General features: G+C 32.3%; 1 protein-coding gene across 1 annotated transcript in view; it reads left to right on the forward strand.

Moving 5' to 3' along the window:
• Positions 1 to 537: 537 nt before the first annotated feature.
• The window catches only part of LOC106120011 (uncharacterized), a 132,077-nt gene continuing 118,677 nt past the window's right edge, over positions 538 to 13,937 (forward strand). Inside the window, exon 1 of the mRNA XM_013315165.1 lies at positions 538 to 886. The gene's annotated coding sequence lies outside the window, so the exon portion shown is untranslated. The remainder of the gene's footprint in view (positions 887 to 13,937) is intronic.

Here is a 13,937-nt window from a genome sequence, read left to right on the forward strand (position 1 = left end):
GTTTCCGCGCGACTTCAAAAGAATAAAAAAATGAAGCAGCAGTTTGTCTCGTCCCGCTTAGGTTGTACTGTACATACGCAAATTGAAATTATTGTTTACTTTATTTGTATAGTCAGTGGTATAGAGACTGATTAGAAAAAAAGTGCGGGAAACGTAGGATTAGAACATTTACAGTGAGTTTCTGAGACTGAAATACCCGCGTAAAACATATTATTTCAAACGATATATTTTAAACGGCGATTCCGGTCTTAGAAACGCACGGTAAATACAACGATCTTAATATTTAATTAATAGGATTTAATACTGGGTTCAAGGCAGTTAGCAAAAGACAACATACCAAATTAAAGTTTAAATAATGCTTTGTCTATTCATACTGTAATTGTTGGTTTTCTAGTAATAATTAAAAAAATATCACAAAAATTGTATGACACGTGAAGATAGGGCTTTAAATTATCTCATAGTGGTGTGTGCGTTTGCATCTGTGTGCGTGACTCTGCAGGTATCGGACGTTCTCAGTTCCCTTCGGGCCGTTGAGCTTTGAAGACGTGTCGAAAGTCCACGTCGCTCTCCACAATACGCCGCGTTATTGCGCTAATACGTAAAAACAATTTCGATTCACCCGTAATAAGAACTTGTGACTGTTTTTTCTATTTATTTTGTTGTATATTTTTAAATTTGATGAATTATTTTTTTTTATGATATAGAAGATGTAAGAGTTTTGAAAGTGTCGACGCTAAAGTAACAGTGTTAAAGTGTTTGAGTGCGAAAGTCGACATAAATTAAATCAATTAGTGGAAAAGGATGTACGAGCTTGTGATCTGTGTCTGTTTGTTAAACGATAACTAAAAGTGACTCTAAATAGAGTTTTGATACTCGGAAAATAAATGTAAGTTCTTACTAATTTGTTGCAGCTTCTTAAGTGTTTTACTGCAAATGTTTACCTCAATAAAAATACAATATTTAAAAATGTATAATATTTATTATATTTGTCGAAATATTTTTATTTTAAATTATTAAATAATAAATATAGTATAACATTTAAAAATGAATATTTTTCCTTTATTTTCGCATGCACCTGGCGCGTGGCGTCTTGACGTTTTTAACAGAAATAAATTTGCAATATTTTAACAATCAATTTTTATTTAAAATATGTCTTCTTTATGATTAAATAGTCTTATATTTTTACTATTTGTTTTTTAATCCATTCATTTTTGTCTAGTTCATTTTGAAAATGAAGAATTAAATAGAAATTTTATACATAATTAATTCATTTTTTATTTTATAATAGGTTTATATTTAAATTCTAATTTTATGATATTTTCACACGCACCTGGCGCGCGGCGCCTTGGCGTTTTTAACAGAAATAAAATTGTGTTAATTTAAAAATGTATTTCTATTTTAAAAATCTATTTTTAAGTGAAAATAATTTTACATTTTTATTAATTGTTTTTTTAATCCATTAAATTTTGCAGAATGATTTAAAAAAAGAAAATTAATAATGAAATTTAAAGCACATTTGGTAATTCTTTTTTAATATGGTTTATATTTTTATATTTCAATAAAGATAAAAAATTAAATTCTATTTTTATGTTATTTTCACACGCACATGGCGCGTGGCGCCATGGCGTTTTTACCAGAAATAAAATTACTTTAATTTAAAAATCCTTTTCTATTTTTAAGTAATAAATAATTTAACATTTTTGTTATTTGTTTTTAATGCATTCATTTTTGTCTATTTGATTTTAAAAATTAAAATGAATTATCAAGCAAATGTAATAATTCTTTTTTATTTTTCTTTCATATTTTTTTTAATGCAATAAAGTTTTTTAAAATATTATAATAAATTGTAATTTTATGTTATTTTCACATACACCTGGCGCGTGGCGCCACGATGTTTTCAAGTTTTTAAAAAATGTATTTTTATAAATTGAAATATTTATTTTTATGTGAAAAATAATTTCACATTTCTATTTTATGTTATTTTTATGCCTTCATTTTTGTTTAATTGATTTTAATATAGAAAATGAATGAACTTATTTAAATTTTACACATATTTAGTAATTCTTTTTTTTATTGATATTTTATTCATAATTAAACAAAGATTTATAAATATCAAATTCAAATTCTTTTTTTAAACTGTAACTGGAACTTATATAACAAATTAACGGTAAAGGAAGTATTTTGTGGTCACGACATGGATCATTATCGATATTTCTTTATGAATTGAACCTTCGTGTTTTTATAGAATTTAATTCTAAATTGACCATTGTGGCATTGGATTGTACGATATTCTTTTCAAGTGTCACTCATACTGATATATCTACCTCGTAATGTGATACTATTCGAAAATAATTAGACTTAATTCTGTCGTTAGATGGTTGGTAGAATCTTACTAATATTGCAAATGCGATGGATGTATGGATGTTAGGAGTTATTTCCAAAAAAAAAAAAATCAAGATCCATACAGCTTCAACAGTGGTAGAGCCCCCTATAACATCTTCGCACGAATTGTCCCGACTCACCTTGTGAAATACCACGATCAAACAGAAGACAAGCGTCAAGTGGAAGCAATTCCGCGTACAGTCTGATGAAGTGTGCGTCCCGGAGGCCTAATTTAGTCCTCTTTCTCTTCCCACCGATTTTCTTATAAGGAAAGGATGGGAAGTGAAAGTGGACTTTCCGGATGAGAGGATGCATGGAAAGGGAAAATATTTTCTCTCTGTGCATCCTCTCCTCCGTCGATTAAAGGTAGGGAACGCATATGCAATTGCGTATGTCTATAGGCAACGGTCGCTCGTTTGTAATATAAAAAAAGCTATTCTGGAGATATTGTCAACTTTCGCTTTTATAATAATAGTAAGAAGTTTTTTTTTTGAATATCCGGGTCTCTTACTTTGTCAGACAAAAGATGAAAACGATATCTACTATAATATCTAAGTGTTAAAAGCAACGCTGTGAAAAACCTTAACGTAGTTTCACGTTAAGATTTTCTTTCAGAAGTTAATAGAATAAGAAGTTACTTAGCGAATCTTATAAGATATAGAAGAATTTAATTAACTAGTATGAAGTATAAGTTTGCGTTATTTTAGTAGCTAAAAAGACGTACTAAATGGTTCTTGATAAGATAAATCTTTTAATACGCAATTTATGTACGAGTTATACCTTTTTTTATATTTTATGTGGATGTTAAAAAATTAGTTAATTAGTAGAAGATTAATTTAAGAGTCAGTATTATTGTGTGTTTTAATTTCTATCTTACTTGATACTAGAAGCGGAGCTTTAGATGTATGAATGGATGGATATTTTTACGTATCTCCTAGACAGCTAACAAATCTCGCCGTAATTTGGAATAGATGTAGGACGTAGTCTGGTAGAACATGTAGAATACTATAATAATTAAGTTTTTTTTTAATTTAAATTGTCGGAAACATGGGCAATAATTAGTACTAAATAAGATATAGTAAGTAATAAATTGTATTTGGAATCCCGTAACGCTTTTAGTAAATTAACACACAACACCAATGAATTTGACAATTACTATTAAAGCCATTGAATAAAACAACTCAAACGACAAACCTTGTTGAACATTCGTGCCGCTGTTTAACCAAAATAACCAAGATATAACCGAAATCGGCCAAATCACCGAAAACTTTGTCACGTAAAAAGCGAATGTTCCCATTAGTGAACACAAAACAATAGCTAATACAAGTTTAATCGTTGCACAAACTCCGGCAACCTTTCAAATGTTGCCCGAAGGAACGACAAAACATAATCATGACAGTTAATTGGGGGAGACAGAGCCAATAATAATTTGCCCCTTGTATTACATGCCAGAAATCTGTTCTAAACTTAATAGTTTCAGATTCGATGCTAGCAAATCATTGTCATATTGAAATATAGGAAAATCTTAATATATCAAATACAAGTACTTTATAGGGAATTTTTAGTAAGACGTCGTTATATGTTGCAAATTTAAATCCCACATTTAAAAGCAACTAACGCCATCTCTGTTTCATTAAAAGACACCATTTTAGACAACAACGCCATCTAGTGCATATTTTATTTACAACATGTCACACAATATTTTTATTTTAGATAGCAGTTTCCCGCGAACTTATCGAATGGAATTTAAAAAAAAATCTAGTAATAAATATAGCTTATGTCACTCGGAGATAGAGCAGCTTCCTAACAGTGAAAGAACTTTTCAAAACGGTTCGTTATTGAAGCCTGTTCAAAGCAAGTAAACAAATCTTTACTCTTTATGTATCTGTTATTCATCATTAACCTGCCCTTATCCCTACAGAGGGTCGGCACAGTATGTTCTATTCCATACATCTCTATCAGCCGTTATATCTGAATTCAGACCATTCTTACGCATTTAACGAATGGGTTTCAGATGCGTTAAATAAAAACAACACTGTAGTTGTTACAAGGTTTACTCGTAGCACAAATAATATTTATAACATTAGTAACAGCAATTTCTTTCAAACCTATAGTATCCAACAAGTTATCCCACGATCGGTATTTAACGGCCACTCCTCAAAAAAAAACTTCGCCTTGCCTCTCGCGCCCGATGACCTCCGATCGCAGCTCGTCACCGTCGAGCGCGAGTCGGGCGCTACTAGCGCCAATGTAACAGCCATACGCACATCCTCTTTCACACAATCCATCCATACTTTGTAGTATTGGTGATAAACGTACTATTTTGTTGTTTATTTGTCTTTCTATGCCGATTCTACTGCCGGTAATAATTCATTATGATAAATTGCAAAACACATTTCAGTTAACAAGCCATAATATTTATGATGACGTTTAACAAGAGCAATTAATTATATATGTAGTTATAACGCGTTGCAACTAACACGTTCTATATAGCTTTATGATGTCGAGGTTAAAAAATAAATGAATATGTCACAGCCATTGAGTAATATAATTCGAAGATATATGTTGATTCATCATAATATTATGACATAGTGATTTTATTCAGATTCCAGTTAATATATAGTTTACAAGTTAACATAAATTATATTTGAGACAAAATTAGTTCCCCAAAATTTTTTCTAAAAGAAAGTGCCGTTACAAATAGTTAAAAAAGATTTCAATAGGGAATACGATAAAAGCATAATTGAATGAAAACACTTGCGAATTTCTTAAAGTTCGCCAGATGTTTTTGCTTGTCGATTCCGTGTTATTATAAAAACGTAATTAGTACAACTCCTCAAAGGTAATCTTGGCAGATTAATCGTCTAAATTGCCAGACGTAACTGTCATGAATATTCGGGCTCCGGCAATTTTCATATTTTCTTTATTGTTCGAGTAACTATGACTGAATTTTGTGACTAAATAACTTTATCCCCACTCATACATCAGAGGACTTTTACGTTCGTTTACGAATGTATTATACTACCTGTCGCCCGTGACTCCGTCCGCGCGGATTTAAAAAACTAATTATAATAGTAGCCTACGTGTTCTTCCAGACTATGTTCTACGTCTATGCCATTTAGCGATATCCATGCAGCCGCTCTGAATGCTTCCTTCGAACATCCATCCATCCATTCGCATTTATAATATTAGTAAGATTGATACGATGTTAGCTTCTAATGTGTCAATCTTTAACGTTTAAATCAAGTCCAGCGATCCTTTGATTCCGGCATATTTGAATCGGATATTGAGTTTATTTCTAATAATATCCAGAGTAATTAATTCGCAAAGGTCACGTTACCCGAGCGGTTTTCTAACGTAAATGTTATGTTTAGAATTTAATATTATAGGAAAGGAATTTGTCAAGTACAGTACTCAATTATAATAAGCATTTATGATATTTAGTTCATTTTGTTATAATAAAAAAAAGTCTTGTGAAGTTTTTTTACCCTACCTATCTATGTATGTACTTATAGTTATCATTAGTTTACGTTTAAAATTCCAGCAAATAATTAACAGTTGTATGATTAGACGATTAAATACCGTGTCCTCGCACAATATCCGGCTTGAAGGACCAGTATAGTTTTCGATGTTTCCGAGTAAATTGCCTTATGTCGCATCCCTTGGATTCCATTTTATTTTCGTTCTTCTTTTAAAAAAAAGTACTCTTTATAGTGTAAGGAAAGCAACATAGGAAAGCTCTTCTAATTGTTTTGTAGAAAATATTTAACGTCGCTTTAGTTTTTTAATTTGGTGGAATTTATATCACATAATTGGAAAGCTTTTATAAATATCTGTTTTCCTGCTCTCTTATTTCATGTTTCAATATCGTCTATCAAATTTAATCTGCACGCAAGATAATTGACCTTTATGAAGCACCTTTCTCGGAGACATGACACGAGGCGAGCGTTATTTATGTCTCGGTCCGTTACGTTTTACGATGTCGCCGAAAACTGTGACGAAGCTTGAATAATCGAATATATTCTAGTCAATCATCTAAGCATTTTAACTATCTGTTCCTTCATTATATCATTAACTAATTATCCTTATCTTCATCCCTACCGACAATAATTTTGTCTATGTCTATTTGTAATTTGTTAAATGTACCTTTATTGTTTGTAATAATATTAGGTTTTTTATTCATCGTTTAAATGCATGAAATATTTCCTTCAAGACCCCTCGACAATGTCACGTTAATCTCATTGATAGCTGGAGGCGAGGGGTCGCGGTATATCTCGGTTGTTTTAATGTAAAACACACAGACACGCGCCTTTCTTTCCCGGAGATTGAGGCGAGCGAGCAACGCCTTCAAATATTAATAAAGTTTGCACTTATAATACACGTGAGATTCGCAACGAGATTTGACGGTCTCTTGTTTGCTTGCGGTCTTGAAATTTTATGATAAACGTTGAAAAATGTAAAGTTAAATTACCTTTTTAAACTTTTGGGTAAGACGGAAAAATTAATATTTAGACTATTTTGGATTATGGACTATTTGGGGATGAGGAACACTGGAAGTCTTGGCGGAAGATACGGCGCGATGACACAATAAAATTGGAGTATCACAAGTTGAAGAAAGGTTCTTATAAACCAGTTGAATTTTGAAGAACAACGCATAAAAAAGTATGGTAAACACACACTTCAGGATTAATCACTTTTTATAATCTATAATATAAAAATGAATCGTAAAATGTGTTGGTAAGCGCTTAACTCAACAACACCTGGACCAATTTGGCCAATCCTTTTTTTAAATGTTCGTTGAAGTTCAAAAATTCGAATAATAGCCATGAACTATTTTTTTTTATTTTACGCGGACGTTGTCGCGGGCGACAGGTAGTATCCAATAAAGTTCACCTAACCAATAGACTTTGCTAACAATAAATCGCTTTGTATAGAGTTGTTTGAAACACGAAATGAGCCGTTTATAAGCTGACTGGTTAATATTCATGCAGCTTGAGTATATTTGATAAGGTTTTCATAACAACGTTATAAATGAGTGCCGCTAAGTATATTAATGATACGCAAACGGATATTTGCAGGACGTGTGCACGAATTACACGATAACATTTCACATATATATTTAACAAGACATTTATTGTGAGTTTCTGAGTCTAAAATCTCCGTTTAAAAGATATTGTTATCTCTATGTTGTCAAAGATGACGATATTATGTTTTATACAGCGTTTTTCGGAGTCAGAAACCCATGGTTAGAGATACGACTAGTCTTCGTTGACTAACTCGAAACTCGCCTGCAGCAAAAGACTAGAATAAATTGGTGGTATCAGTTTATTGATGAAGATTTTTTCTATATTTTTTTTTTGTTAACTTCAAGAGAAGAGTGAATGAAATAAGATTGTTTCTTAACTAATCCGTATCTTTGAACTACAGTTAAATGACACTATGACATGTTTAAACACAATTTTTTCTGATGCTTACTCAAATCGTTACAAATTTTCTGTAGGATATATCATCATCATCTGCTCACTTTACATACGTTCACACTGAGGGGTTCGGAAGCTACCCTAAGAAACAGGTGACTTAGTTTGATATATAGTTATGTAATATACATTTGGCGGTAGCTGTTCTAATAATAGAAAATCTCTCTTCATTCTCAATAACAAATCAATTGTGAATAATCTAATTATGTTGTTTAATTACTGTCTGTGGTTTATAACTTAATTAATGCGTCGATCCATCTTTCGCGCTCCGAGTCTCGGGACGCCGCCGCCGCCGCCGCCGCCGCCACCGCCGCGGCGTGAGCGTCGTGAGTGTTTTATTGAGTTATTTGTTTCATAATTACCCCCTTAGATTATCGACTGTCGAATATCAAATTAACTGACGTCTATAATTAATGTAACATTTACTTAATGACGTATTACTTTAACTATCTATTGATTTTTAATCTTATTAAACTAATTAGTATTATTATAATTGGAGCGTCGGTGGTACAGGGGTTAAGCACTTGACTTCTAGTCTGCAGATCTTGGATTCGAATCCCGCCATGTACCAATATGTACATTTCTCTGACGTTCCTAAGATGAAGGAAAACATCGTGATGCAACTAACACATATTTGCAAAGGAATTCAAAAGATATGTGTGAAGTCAATGCACTGTGCCAGCGTGATTGATTGCTTAGTTACCCCTAACTTAGGGTAGGCTCCGAGTTCCTCAGTGGGGACGTATAGTGAGCTGATGATGATTATGAATCATGACGTCAGAGTTTACAAAAACATATTTCCACTTATCAAAGGAAAACAGTTATATATTTTATGAAACATGTCGTGAGATATAACCCTTTTCGTAGATGAATAAAAGTTAAAGTTAAATATAAATCAACCTACATTTCTTTTATTCATAAATATTATAAAGAAAATATATTTACATGTTAGAAACTTGTATATGGTATTTAAATATTAACAGACGACTCAGAAATTTCATATCGAAGTCACCTTTTCACATTTACTTTGGCAGTCAAACAGATGAGGGTACGTCTGACATTGGCATAAAGGAATCTCTCGGGAATAAAAGAAACGAGATATGTGCGCGACTACACGACTGACAGCTTATGTGATAATATCATTGCTTACATGAAAATTACATTGTTTTAAATTGTCATAAAATATCTCTAAGAAATGCGAATGTTTAGATGGATGTTTGTTTGAAGATATCTCCAGAGCGCCTACATGGATCTATATGAAATTTGGCACATATGTAGAACACAGCATGGAAAAACACATACGCTACTAATTAGGTTTTTAATACTGTGTAAGCGGAGTGGCGCGCGATAGCTAGTAATATATAAGAGTGCGTCTATACTAGTGTTTCCCAACTTTTTTTTATACCATGCCAAAACTGAACATTTCAAAAATTATTTGAAAAATTTCGCACCGATATGTAGGATTTCATTTAAATAGTAAACATTTGATAGTGAAATAGTTTAATTAGCACAACACTAAATGCAATTAACATTAATTGGTGCGATGTGATCATTTGCACTGCGTCAAATGACCGAACTAAAATACATATACAAAATGCTGCGGAGCTTTACTATTGAAATTATATAATATTTTATTATTATTATGAATATATTCATTTATTCCTCATTTTAAATATAATTCATATTATAAAAAATAGAGCACCACCGGCTGCAGAGTCCCATGACTCAAAAAACCAGTGTTCAGGGCTGTAGAGACAGGAACCTTCTCACGATGCGTGCAGTCTCGAGAAAAATTGCCTTTTATGTCGGATCCTTAATCCAACTGTTTAGTGAGAGCTTCTTAAGATGTTGGTTGAAGCTCTTCGGTATTTATTACTATTATAAATATTACAGTCTGTGCCTTAAAAACTTCAGGAATATAAACAAAGAATGACTTGTAGTATACCAGTATTATTTTATGATCGACTCATATTTGCTGTTTCCACTGAAATTTATTGCATTATTACTCGAATCTTACAAATGGTCAGCGACAACAAATTGTTCATTACTTCTTAACTCGCACTTGTAATAACATAATAACTGTTATTTGCCATCAATTATTGTTTACAAGAATATGAAAACCTGTGTTTATTATTAACTGTGATAATGGAGATGAAGTGTTACCAACATTGCGATGTAATTGCTATCAACATGATAGCAATTATATTATAATGTTGGTAACACTGTAGACGTGATAGATTCTAACATAAGCGATACATCGAATAGGATTTTCTCATGCTCGTGAACAAGATTTTGAAAGAAAAATTCCGGCTCAATCTTTCTAATATCGTCACTCGTATCTGAATAAAATAGCAAAGTCGTTATATTATTTCTGTTAACAAAGCTTTAATTCCAACAGAAAGTTTTAAGCATTTCATTATTGACTTTCCACGAAGAGTTTAAATTATCCAGTTTAAAGCAGGCGTTAGGAAAGTCAACAAACAAAACTCTAATACAATCATTAAAGCAAAAATCACTGAGAGCAACGCAAACACATTAAGGCAAAGTTTTGAACCGGACATGGATGCCTTTGTACTCCCTCATTCGGATTATGCTAATTTAGGGTCCAAAATATTTCGTGTTCATTTCAAATAATTTCCGTTGAGTTGAAATTTATAATAGGGCAAGTTTAAATCTGCCTAACGGCCGCCGTGTAGTCAGACAGCGCCGGAGGTAAACCGTTTAATCTCTTCGGGTGCGATGTTTAGTGGAAAGATTTACGATGCATTTTACGTCTTTTGTGCAACTTCGAATAATCCAGTTAAATTTGCAACAGCTTGTACATAGTACTTGCAAATTTATAGAATTATTTAGTAATTAAATATATTTCACTCTTCCGTGGTGTTTGCTTTAAAGAGATCTTTTTAGCATACGTTAACAATTTTTTATTTAAAGAATTGTTTTACTTTATTAGAGTTTTTCATTGCAGTAATCTTTGCTATACGCAAAGTACTTTTTTTACATCTTTAAGATAAAATCTGCTGATCAAACTAGTTTCAGATATTGTTAGCTTCAGCGCTATCTAGGTTTTATTTCAATGACTCTTTTATTTATATTATTAGTTATATGTTTAGACGATGTTAATTCAATATTCTTTTCAAAGTTATTACTAAGTTTTGTACTTATTTGATTAAGAATAAGTAAGGCTATGGAATGAATAATGATACACCTGAATGAACTTAGCTGAACGTGTGACTGATATAAACCCGGATTACATTAATTTATATGCAACAGACAACAGTGCATACAAACAAACAATTGTATTAATGCAGTAATGAAGATCAGTCGTCAGCTATTATTTTAAAATTAAACAGAATATGTAACAATGTAAACGGACCATAATTCCCATTTTTCACATTTCTCATGAAAAGAAGCATCCAATCTAGCGGCGAGCAAGCAGCTACCTGCTACGCCGAAATCGTGACGCGACCGCTCCGAGACTCACAGAAAGAATCTACTTCTCCTTCCCATCCTTTTAAAAAATCGTGGTCCGGCATGCACACTCATCAGGCTAAATGCGGATACGCTTCCACTTCACGCCTGTCTTCCATATGGCGTCTAGCACTATTAAAGACGACACTGGAATACGATGTCTCTTTGCCCAAGAGATAAATTGCAAGGGATTTAAAAGTGATGTGTCATATCATGTGATGATAATGACGGCTCGATGTGTGCAATCATCAAGTTGTTAGGTAACACTGTAACGAATTCAATATGTTCTGGTTGTCGCAAATGTTGACATCAGTGTGGTTTTTTGTTAGCTCTAACTGCCATACTCAGAGACGTTTTATAGGATTACGGGAATTCATAGTGTTGATTTACCGTTGGTTTCTGAGACCAAAGTCTCTGTATGAAACATAACGTCATCTTTATCTTTGACATTATAGAAATACCTATGTTTTAAACAGGGATGTTGGTCTCAGAACCGACGATTAGTGAAAGAAATAAAGGACTACTTAAGTCAGATACTTCGGCAACTACAAATTTCGTACCTTATGATATATACATAAAGTACGCGGCTTATAAATTATTTAATACGAGAGAGCATTTCATTATCACAAATCAATGTGAAATAAAACTTTTAGGATCTCTGCTTGCCCCTTTTGGTTGTATGTTTGTAGGATTAAAATTATTTACTCAAATTCAATATAAATAAAACATTTTTGTCTATCAAAATTTCCCTAAAAGCCATATACCATTATTCGAAACAAAAGAAGAAATAAAAAATTTACATAAATTTTCATAAAGTTATTTTTTCCCCCGTCATTTCATTATACATTTTCATGTTTCTGTTTTTAGAAGTATTTAATATTTCCTTTATACATTTTTACATAATGAATTTAATTAGTGATCTTGCCTATTCCGCATTTGTTGCTATGAAAATTTATTATATTCTCATTAAATTATTCAAATAATACTTAGTTTTCATCAAAAAAATACTGGAGTATTTTTTAATATTTTTTTTTAATATTTCTAAAAATATATTTTGTTAAAGATAAAATAACAACGAACTTTATAGTTTTTTTAATACCCTGTGGTAAACGAGCAATTGGCAATTAAAATTATAAATCTGAAATTCTTGAACACTTCAAGCTTAGCCATTTAATGTTAAAGTCAATTCCCCCCTGTGTTTTGAAAACCGTTTTTTTTCACATCGAATCCCGCATCGGCAATTTATAAAACGTTTAAAGCGGTCTAAAGTAATGAGTTGCCCAAACGTAGGGGTGTGATATGAATACAGGCACATTCGTGAATTTAATTCAGCCGAAACTTAAACATCGTTCAATTTTTTTATCGGTTTCAAATTAAAAAGCTATTGTTTTTTGTAATGACCGTAATTACGTAATCGATTCTGAAATGTTACGTGACGTTACTTTTGTATCGATTCGTTTAATTTATGTTTTTAATTGTTGTCAATATATTTGTAATTAATTTATACTATTGTAGAAATTAAATTGGTTTGTAATACAGTCAAGAAAACCTACGTTACCTCCTAATGGTTCGGTTTGAATATTATTCTACTATCTCTGTTGCCCTAGATAAAAACTAGGAATTACTGCCAAAGTCAAAAGGAAATCTCTGGGCTTAGTTATCTTTTACGCTTTACTTTGTCTTTGATTTCTTAGTCTGGACATATACACATAAATGCCATATCACGTACCGTTGGTTTCTGAGACAAAAGCTTCTGTATAAAACATATCGTCTTGCGTCGTGTCGTTGCCTTTGATACAACACAGACATGTTTTAAACGTGGATATGATCTTAGAAACCCACGCTTATAAATGAGACGATTCAAAAGCATCTTTGACTATAAGTTTTTCTACTTTACTTAATATGGCACTTATTTGCTATCTATTTTACTTTTGGTAAGTGCTTGTGATGTTCTATTTCTGGGATAACTGTACGAACTAGATATTTGCGAAGTGGCTCTATCTGAAGGATGGTAAGAACGGAAACAAGCAGGAATGGTCTAATTGAAGGCGACGGAAAAAGGCACCCCCCCCAAACCCCCCTACAGCACCGGGATGATTTACTGCGGGACGCGAGTGTCCGGATAAACCGGACTAAATGGGCCGACCATTAGTCCCGGATCCCTTTTCGGGCTATATAGTTTCTTTATTTTTATTTTATTTGGTCCTTTCTTCGCGGACATAATTCATTTCGCCTTTTTCTATTTGCACAAATAGCTCGCATTTCTTAATTGAAATCTTTGTTAACTAACAATTAATGAGTTTATTGAAAGAGTAAAGTATTACGTAACAATTATATTAATATAAAATATAATTACAGATTAAAATAATATTAGGAACGAATAGAATTTGGCTTAAATCTTATCTACTAATATTATAAATGCGAAAGTTTGGTTGTTTAGATATTTGTGAGATGGTATCTGCTGAACGGCTGCATGGATCCCGCTGATATTTGGCATAGATGTAGATAGTCTGGATTACACACAGGCTACCATTTTTTTTCCAATATTGCTTGAACGGGGTCGGGGGGTGTTCGCTAGTTCGTTATAAAATCGAACCAATAATTACA

Source organism: Papilio xuthus, unplaced genomic scaffold (assembly GCF_000836235.2).
Source record: "Papilio xuthus unplaced genomic scaffold, Pxut_1.1 DF826961.1, whole genome shotgun sequence".
Taxonomy (NCBI): Eukaryota; Metazoa; Arthropoda; class Insecta; order Lepidoptera; family Papilionidae; genus Papilio; species Papilio xuthus.